At 42.5% G+C, this 9,329-nt stretch overlaps 1 long non-coding RNA gene across 1 annotated transcript; it reads right to left on the bottom strand.

Annotated features, from left to right (window-relative positions):
- Positions 1-3,665: 3,665 nt before the first annotated feature.
- On the bottom strand, positions 3,666-5,689 carry LOC147117218 (uncharacterized). Its single transcript, XR_015078280.1, has 2 exons — positions 5,248-5,689; positions 3,666-4,709 (listed from the first exon to the last, which is right to left on the bottom strand). It is a non-coding gene; the product is annotated as an uncharacterized LOC147117218 (long non-coding RNA).
- Positions 5,690-9,329: the final 3,640 nt, after the last annotated feature.

The raw sequence follows: 9,329 nt of genomic DNA, 5'->3' as shown, positions 1-9,329 counted from the left end.
AACACCCAGGTCTCTTTGCACTTCCCCTTCTCCCAATCTATTGCCATTCAAATAATAATCTGCCTTCCTGTTTTTGCCAACAAAGTGGATAACCTCACATTTATCCACATTATAGTGCATTTGCCATGTTTCTGCCCAATCACCCAACCTGTCCAAATCGTACTGGAGTTTCATGACATCCTCCTCACAGCTTACCCTCCCACCCAGCTTTGTGTCGTCTGCAAATTTGGAGATATTACATCCAATTCCCTCGTCCAGATCATTAGTATATATTGTGAACAGCTGGGGTCCTAGGACCGATCCTTGCGGTACCCCACTAGTCACTGCCTGCCACTCGGAAAACGACCCGTTTATTCCAACTCTTTGCTTTCTGTCCGCCAACCAGTTCGCTATCCAAGTCAATACCTTGCCCCCAAGCCCATGTGCCTTAATCTTGCACGCTAATCTCTTATGTGGGACCTTATCGAAAGCCTTCTGAAAGTCCAAATACACCACATCCACTGGTTCTCCCTTATCTATTTTTACCAGTTACATCCTCAAAAAATTCCAGTAGATTAGTCAAGCATGATTTACCTTTTGTTTTATAATGTTTTGACACTTTAAAAAAAAATCAGTTACCACACGTGCTTCCAGACTTCTTTTTCACTGGACTGCAAGGGGTGGGGGTTTACAAATAGCAAGTCCTGGTACACCATGTGAATGTTTCTTTGACTCAGAAGTAAAGGATCCTTAACTGCAGTCTGGAAACAAAATATAGAGGGAAGGGGCTTAACATGATAGATGTGGATAGCAGCTAAAAGGGGGATTCAAGTCAGTAAATCCCAATCTAATAATTCAACAAGAAAAGGATGGTACAAACCCTAACCTTCTTGGAAACCTCCACCCTCTATGTTCTCTGGTGCAGCAAGGTCCAGTGTGACCTGCTCATACTGTGTGAAGCTTTTGAATTGAGTGGGTTTCCTCCCATAGGGCTCTGCTCTCTTTTGTAATGAGCAGCTTTGTGTTGAAAACATGTAGTAAAATGTTGGAAGTTGAAAGAGAACATGGACTGGTGAGAACCAAGTGGGCACCGTGCATCATACATCATAAAGATTAGTGATGTGTTAAGCATCTGCAGTATTTTGCTTTCTGTAGAACTGTTCCTTGCTTCAGCCTGTTATTCTGTTGTGCACAGAAACAATTCATGTGGGCCCCTTTAACAACAGCTGCATTCTTTAAGAGCTGCAACTATATACTATTTCATACTTCTCCTACTTCAGTGAGCTCCAGGTGCCAGACCCATTCAGTGCCAGGAGCTACTTATGAAAATTTAATGAGGCCGATCATGAAAAATCCAGCAAGATTGGCCTGTCTATCATGTGGAGCCTTATCCTTGCCATTCACCTGTCCTGCTGCTTCAGGGACTGGACCAGAAACTTTGCCCTATTGTTCAAATTATCATAGGATATTTGATTAATATGTATCTACCAGCAATTCTTCATAATCCACAGTCCCAGCAGCTTCCAGATTCTCCTTACTGAATAAATTGTATATTAATATAGAGCGAGTTGTTTTATATCAGGGGGTTCACCACCCGGTCCATAATGTGCCTTCTAGTTACGTTTGAGTTTTGTCTTTAAACATGATACTGCTGATAATCCTGACAAGGTGATCTGGCCCGTGAAAATTCCCTCCTGCAGTACTTTCTCTTTCCCATCATGGCACATACATAATCGTGTAGAAATTCCGAACGCACTATTGCACTGCTGGAGCTGGAAGTGCAACGGGGTAAAACTTCATCCGCTGCTCTGTCCTCACCATGCCTCCCTTCCAGATCCAGAGTACAAGGTCATTTACATATTAGGGGGTTGCACCTTTACTGCTGCTACTGGGGTCCCCATCCTGGCGACCTGGCAGGATGTTAGAGCAGCTCCTTGATGCTTTATTGGTGAGGAAGTACACAGACTGGTGTGGCCTAAGATTTGAGGACTTTCAAACTGCTGCCTCGATGCTACCTCACATGTGGGCCCTATATTCAAATGACAATTGACCCTATTGGATTTATGGGAGAGCCTTGGTTTTGGCAAAAACACCCCCAATAGTGACGTTGGGATGGAGGGGGATGAGTGGAAGAAGCGCTGCCCCCTCCCCTCCCTCCCCCACTGGAAGTTATCATGCAACCAAGTACAGGACAAAAACGGATTTTGACCCAATGGCCCAGAACTTGGTGTCGGGGGCTTGCCGCGCGTGCAAGCCCCCGATCTGCACTCACCCTGCGCGCTGACATCTGAAGCCCGGGCCCGCTCGCATTTCCTGTCACAGGCCCGGTTCAGATGTCAGCGCGCAGTGCTTACCTGATCCAGCGGCGTAGTTAGTGCGATGTGCCGGCTGGGATCAGGTGAGCACTGTACAACCAATCAGGGGAGGGGAAGGTTCATTCATGAGTTTGAGAGTAAGAACTGTCAAACTCATGAAAACTACGGGGGCCCAAAACACTATTTAAACTTTAAATAAAAATTTAAAAAACATCCCAATCCTTAAATTAAGGATAAATAAGTTAAAAAAAATAATTTAAACAATAATTTTTTTTTGAAAAAAATAAATTTTTAATAAAAAGGGTCTAAAACTAAACTTACCTTATTGTAGATTCTTTAAAATAATAAACCTGTGGAAAACAAATTCTAAATTGCACTAAAACACCACTTACCCGTAAAAATAAATACTTACGTGTGCTTTTTACAAGCGTAAAGACCGGAGGCCTTTACACATGCGCAAATCCCCCAAAACAGAGGAAATCCAAGACGCACGCGCTGCCCCCTACAGCGCACGCGCTAGCCTCTTCACCGCTTGGGTTAGAGGAGAGGAAATGCCGGTTTTCAGCGCATGCGCTGTGCATGCTGAAAACTGGCATTTCCTCCGGCCAGACGCGTGAGTACCCCTTCCGTACTCACGCGTTTGGGGAGGAATTACTGCCCCAATTTCTTTCCCCTCTACTGCCACAGTGCCGGAACTCTGCTCCATAACAGAGAAGAAATTCCAGGCTAATGTATTTGGCAAAACCCTAGGAATGCTCCCAGACCCATTTCCAAAAGGAAGTTAGGATGGAGGAGGGCAGGGTGAGGGAATGCTCACTCTCAGTCATAATTTGCTGTGGCTACATCAATGGGATGGAAAGCTGGTGGAGACAGATTCTGCCTCAAATTCCAGTCCCTCTGCTGCCACTACACCTTACACTAGCCCCAAGAAAGAGTGAAAGTTCTAGGATCAGATCTTAACAATATAACTTCACTCTAAATTGGATGAAAACAATAGCGGAAAACCCCACTTTTTTCTGATCAAACTGTTGAAATATAAATACAAAAACGCATTTACATATTGTACTTGGATCAATGTTTTCTTAAATATCTAGTAATGTCTCACCTTCACTCTTATCATAAAAAGGTCAAGTTCAGATAAACAGCCATTATTCATCATCATGAGGCTCCTTCCAATGGCCACTAGAGATACATACTTGAGGGAGACCAGAAGAGAGTAGGATAAAAAAAGGATTTGTATCCTCCCCTCAGATTAAAGTAGACTGATTGATCAGTTGATTTTTTTTTAGTTATCCTGGCAAATGAAAATCAAACACAGCTGCATGGAGCATGAGAAGTGCAATGAAAATTTGCTTTAAACTACAAAAAAAGTGATCCAACAAGTCAGTAGTTTATTTATTGTTTAAAAAGTATGTTAAAACACTTAGAAAAGGTGCATAGCAGGACATACTTAGTCTTTCTTTCCTTTTCACATTTCTTTTACAAATTAGAGTTTTGGAAGTATATTTTAGCCTTAGAGATTGTGCCATGGTAAAACAGCATTTCTGTGCATATGTGGCAGTATGCATTACGCTGTGACAGTAGGCATTGCGCTTTGGCAAGAGGGCTTTGTAACTCCTATCACACTATTGTCTGTAACACAACAATTTGAGTAAAACCCAAGCACAGCCTGGAGGAGAACACCTGACACAAAATCATGCAATTTCAGCACATTGTATGCACATAACCAGCTGAATCATTACCAATGGGCAAAACAAGCAATGTTGGATGAGATTTTCCTCTGTAGGAGAAACCACCCTTTCTAACTGAAATTTACATGCCTCGAATGAAATCACTTGATTGTGCAGTGTTGAAATGTGTGATTCCTGAGTAGGGTTGCCAACTGTGGTTGGACGTATTCTGGGAAGTTTCATCACATGACTGAGATACCAGAAACTCATTTACTATGGAGCGAGAAGTTTGACCGCAGTTTTCCTCCAGTGGAAAATAAGGACCGGCTAGCTTGCTGTGGTCACACAGATGGCTGACTGCGGTTGTATGGAGAGCTGATTACAATTACACGACTACCTGGCTGTGGTTAACCACAGATAAGTGGTTGAGCTAATCACTTGCGCAAGTCTGCGACATCCTACAGTAACTGTTTACAGTAGCTCCTGATCCAAAAATGAACAATGTCTCGATCGAACACCCCGCAAGTTGAGACGCACCATTTGTTGAACGCACTCCCATTCTTGTGACCAAGTTACCGAGTGGGTTGGGCAAACCTCCCCCAAGTTTCTGCAGCAGGTTCTAAGAGATAAACCTTTAATTCCTGGAGACTCCAGGAAAATCCAGAGGTTTGGCAACCTTATGCCTGAGAATGTGACTTTGGTAGCAGGTCACCACTGGGACCTGCAGCTGGTTCTTGCAATTCATCTACGGAAACAGAAGAGGAATATGTGTTAGGATGCTGGTTCAAGAACATTCCATCAAACTCGCACCCAAACTGAGATGTAGGATGAATACTTGACTGCATGTGCTCTTCAAACACTTCAACACTACACTCTGCTTGCAGGACAAGGCAGCACACGCAACAGGAGGGAGCAAATCTTTAAATCAAGCCAGAAGAAGGTCATCATCATTTTAGACTGTTTAGTGATTTTGAACAGGCTATGCTTGTAATCTTGAGGCCTGAGAACAAAGATGGAGTGGATCAGGGTGAATCTGAAGGCTTCACTGAAATTCAAGGTGAACATAATTTTCCTGTTTTACTTCACTCACTCTTATACATTCCAGCCACCACCAGGACACACATTGTTAACTATGTAACCTCTGTATAGATTGCAACTGCAATTTATGGTCTGCTGCAGTATGGTAAGCATTGAAAGGGCTATAAGGCACTCGGAGTGGGGAAAAAACTGTTTGTGGCAATACATTCTTGAACTTGGCGTAAGGTAATGGTGGATAGTCTTACCTTTGTGGATTTAGTGAGATCTCTAAATTTCTTGTAAATTTGTAGTCAGATCCTCGGGGTGTTGGAAACAGCATTCACTTAGAGCATCAGGTGCTCCCGTGGACTGGACTGTTTTCCTGTGGGGAAGATGTCAAACAGGACGACCCTCCCCCACTGCACTTGTTCTAGCAGCACCTCTACTGCTGCATCTGCAAATCTTGGCACCTATCCACCTGTGGCAATGTTTTGTCCACCAGAATCACGCTCCCCTTGAAACTGCTACTTCAGACCTACAGATTTCTGGGGCAGTGCTGCACATCCCAATCCTGAAACAACAAGCTCCAACAAACTGGGTGCTCACTGTGCATGGATAATAGGGCCTGATCACAAAAGATTCAGCAGGATCAGGCAGGTGCAAAGCAAGGCTCCCGTCTCTGCCGTTCACAACTGGAAAACCTTCCAAATCTTCTCATTTAAGAAGGTGGTGGATGCAGCTGTGATTGTAACCTTTATACTAACAAATAGGAGCAATTGGTACTAATCTGCTCAACAAGGTGTCGGTAGTTTAGGAGGTAAGATCAACTATCACTTTCAATGGCATCAGTAGTGCATCATTTTTGTGCTCACAACACTTCTTAATCTTACAAAGGCCATAAAGCATTTGCTGATTAAATTTAAATATGGATAAACAATACATACCATAGTATTCTACAAAATTAGTAAATTCAGAAGGTTAATTTTCTTCTGAAAGCAGGATTGTGTACCACCACAACATGGTAAAGTGTCGAGAATCATAAAAAACAGCAGTAAAAGATGAACAAAACTGCAGGTTAATTGCCACCTTAAACCTCCCATTTTTAAAGGAAAACTGCTACTTTGAGATGTAATGAAGCTATTTTACATATAAGACCCAAATTTTGCAATCCTGACCATTTTGCTGTAGGCTCACCTGTGCCCATAGCTCAGGGAGTTTGCCACACTGAATATTGTGATCGATGGCCTCCCCTCTAATTTGAACAGCTACAGGCAAAGGAACAACTTGCCCAGAAAACTTGGCCATAGGACACTTGGCTGGTGATTGCAAAATCCAGCATGGGATCAGCTCTTAAAAGACTGCAGCTTGCCATAAAAAGTGAAAGTTATGTGGAAGCAGGGAAAGTTATGTGGTGGCAGAAAAATTGACTAATTGTTTACAATGGCAGCTTGACAAGTGCAAAGCACAGTCCTCAAGGTTCCCGTCTCTGCTGTTCACAATCGGAAAACCTCCCAAATCTTCTCATCTAAGAAAGTGGCAGATGTTGTTGTGAATGTAACTTTTAAACTAGCAAATGGGAGCAATTGGAACTAATCTAATTGCACAATGGGGGCATGTGGGTAATGGCTTCCATTGATGTTGACAAGTTGGAGATCAGCTGTAGGAGGTACACTAAATGAAGTTGGACCAACTTGCGGCTGAAGGTTACCTTCCAGTTTGCTGATGAAAGGTCTCCATCCTAAACATCAACCCGCCTCCCATGCTCCTGAACACCAACAGACCCACTCTACAACACAAACACCCCCTGCTGTTAAAAAATGGAGTATAACACTAAGATCTGAAGTTACTAAAGTCAGTGCTCAGACAAAGTTTGCAGAATACCCAGGGGAAGGATGAGATACTGTTAATGAAGCTTGTGTTGAGTAATTAAGAAAGGTTAGAGAAGTTTAAGCTGTACAGTCTAGAAAAAAGGTGGCTAAGAGGCAACCTATATAAATTATTGAATGCCATTGATAAGATGAACCTAGAATTTAACTTTAAAGTCAGCCAGGTCAGTAGAACACAAGGGCTCCACAATTCCAGGGGTCTTGCTCCACTAGCAGAAATGTGTCAGAGCAGAACTCCCAGCCATGCATGGACCTGAAATGAGTCAGAGCAGAACTCCTAGCCACGCATGGACCTGAAATGTGTCATGGCAGAACTCCCAGCCACGCATGGACCTGAAATGAGTCAGAGCAGAACTCCCAGCCATGCATGGACCTGAAATATGTCAGAGCAGAACTCCCAGCCATGCATGGACCTGAAATGTGGTCATCAACATAATCAGGTCAGGCGACCTGCGCCTTTAAGGATGCATAAGAGGCACCAATCCTGATAGCTGCCTGGAACAGCAGCATACACGGGAAGAGTTCAAAAGAAACTGGTGCAAAATTTTTCAAATACTCTGCTAAACGCACAGAGCTGGGAATATCTGCTAAATGGAAAGGCTTGATAAACAGAGCGGCAACAGGAATTTGGTGAGAGTGGGAATTTGGTGTGTAGGGGGATGGAGGTGCGATGTAGTTTAAATCAAGGGGCAACAGTAAATAAATAAATAATCGCACCGGAGGAAATAGAAAAAGTGACGGCATAATCAACACACAGAGAGGAGCAGCAGAACCCGAGGAATTTATGATAAGTATATAGGTAAGTATCTAGATATCCCTTTGTGTGTTGAGTATCTTCAGTGGTTAGTGTTAAGATTGGGTTAGTAAGGATTTAATATTAGTGCAAGTAAGTTTAAGTCAAAGGAAAACGAGCTAAGTGATTAAATTCTAACTGCATTTAAAGACGCTAATAACTGATAAATAGCTAAATAATTAATCACAGTAACTAATTACTGATTTATTTAACATCAAGCTAAATCCACCTATTTCATAAATCTAGACCTCAAGTGACTGATTAATTTAAGAAATAAACTACAGATAACTATCAAATAAATAAATACATAAATAAATTATTCAATAAAGACATGGCAGTGCAGGCAGTGTGTCAGGATTGTAGTATGTGGGAGTTTGTGGACAACGAGACTGTCCCAGACTGCCACATCTACAAGAAATGTCTGAGCTAGAGACACTCTGACACATAAGGGAGGAGGAGGAATTACTGGATAATTTACTCCGGAGTGCAGTCACACACCAGAGGAAATCACAGGTGTAGGAAGGGGAAAGTATGACTGTCTGTTAGCCAGGTAAGGGGTAGGAGAGGTCGTGAAGGGGGTCCAGCAGGCACTGCTCCTGTTCAACAGGTACAAAGTACTTGATACCTGTGAGGATAAGGAGAAATACTGTGGGAAGGACAGCCAGAATGCTGAGCAAGGCACCATGGAGCAGGAGGCAGTCCAAGGGGAGGAGGTGCAAAGTAGAAAAATTGTAGTTATAGGGGATTTTATAATTAGTGCGATAGATAGTATTCTTTGTAGTCCGGATCGAGAGTCCTGAAGGGTATGTTACCTACTCGGTGCCAGGGTAATAGATATCTCAAAATGGCTGGAAAAGAATTTGGAAAGGGATGGGGAGGATCAAGTTGTTGTGCTCCATGTTGGAACCAATGACACAGGAATGATTAGGGAAGAGATCCTGCTAAGCAGTTAGGAGCTAGATTGAAAAGCAGAACCTCACGGGTTACCCAAGCCTTGTGCAAATTGGCCAAGGAACAAACAGATTAGGAAAGTCAACACATGACTAAAGGAATTGTTCCATTTTATGGGACACTTGCACCACTACTGGGACAGGAAGAAATTGTACCGGTTGGGATGGGCTGCATCTGAACCTAGCGGAAAGAATAACTAAGGTTGCAAATAAGACTTTCAACTAATAACATGGGGGAAGGGAACTGCTAGAAATTACAGAAATCTAACAATAAAAGAATCAGGAAAAGAGACTAAAGGACAAACTAAAGGAAGGAATAAGGATAACACGAATGCCCAGAGATCGAATCAAGTCTTGGAGCATAAAGATAAAATAACTAAAAATGAAAAGAGAGGAATAATAAATAAACACAATTTAAACTGTTGGTACAGCAATGTAGGTAGTATTCAAAACAAAATTGATGAACTGGAGGCAATAATTTGTAGAGAGGAATCGGATATAGTAAGGATGACTGAAACATGGCTACATAGAGAACAGGATTGGCAACTAAATATGCAGGATTAACACATTTAGGAAGGAAAGGGAAGGAAGGAGGGGAGGTAGAGTTGCTGTACTAGTTAAAGATAACATAATGGCAGTAGAAAAAAAGAATATAACTAGCAGTAAGATCGATATAGAATATATGGATTGAGTTAAAAGTTAAGGTTATAAAGTTATGA

This window comes from Somniosus microcephalus, chromosome 5 (assembly GCF_052327205.1).
Source record: "Somniosus microcephalus isolate GS21.2 chromosome 5, FLI_Smic_1.0, whole genome shotgun sequence".
Classification (NCBI taxonomy): Eukaryota; Metazoa; Chordata; class Chondrichthyes; order Squaliformes; family Somniosidae; genus Somniosus; species Somniosus microcephalus.
This window is presented reverse-complemented; position numbering and strand designations above follow the sequence as displayed.